Consider the following 1,050-nt stretch of genomic DNA (forward strand, 5'->3'; position numbering starts at 1 on the left):
CCTGTGATATTCTGTATATAAATTACACAAAATAAATGTTTTAAATTACAAAACCAGTTTGGGAATCTGTTTTGACTTAATGGAATTGTCCAAATGAAGAAAATCAGCTACAGCTATCCTTAAATAAATAGGCCTCAACCTCCTGACCTGCTCCATGCTTGGCCTGCCGATGCTACTTTCTGGCTTTTATTTAGCTGTGTCCATGGGCTAAAAGGACAGGGAGGCATATAGGTTGACCTACATCTGTCTGATGATATGTATTGGGGGGGGGGCACACATGATGTAACATCACAGCATTAACATTTCCCCTGTCCCCTGCAAGCTGCAGGGGATGGGAAGATGATAGCATGATACAAGTGACAGCCTGGCAAAAACTGGAGGGGGGCATCTCATCCTCTTCCCCACTATTCCTTCTTTATCTTTTCTGATACCCCCCATAAGTGTCTCATTTTTCTGCATTGTTCTCTCTTTCCCACCAGCCAGCCTATTTTAGAGTTGCCAAGTCTCCCGGGGCTAAAAAGTGAGGGATAGAGAGATTGTTGTGCAGCACACCGGTGGGGCCTTACCTTGAGCATGCATGTAGCTCTTTCCCTCCCGCCAACTATCCTACCATATATCTGTCCCACATCTTCAGCTGCACTTATTATTTATTAACTTAGACACTAAATTTCTCCTCAATGGGGACCAAAGCAGTTTACATCAATGTCCTCTCCTCCAAGTCTGAGAGGAAGGTTAGGCTGAGAATATATGGCTGGTGCCTCTCTAGTTTTATTTTAATGTATTTTTTAAAATCTTCCTATAATTTGGAGTTTGGGCCTAACAGTACAAATGAGCAGATCAGCAGCAGATGCACACATCAGACACCACTATACAACTGAGCCGTCTCTGGACATTAAACCAGGGCATTTCTGGTGTGAACACTGGGGCAGTATGCAACATATGGAGTGTCTCAATCATTCACACTTGATTATCTGTTTCTTATTTTAATATTTTAATATTTTTTAATACTCTGTGTAGTATTTTTTACATTTGCTAAATACGTTCTGATAA

This window comes from Eublepharis macularius, chromosome 8 (assembly GCF_028583425.1).
Source record: "Eublepharis macularius isolate TG4126 chromosome 8, MPM_Emac_v1.0, whole genome shotgun sequence".
In the NCBI taxonomy this organism is placed as follows: domain Eukaryota; kingdom Metazoa; phylum Chordata; class Lepidosauria; order Squamata; family Eublepharidae; genus Eublepharis; species Eublepharis macularius.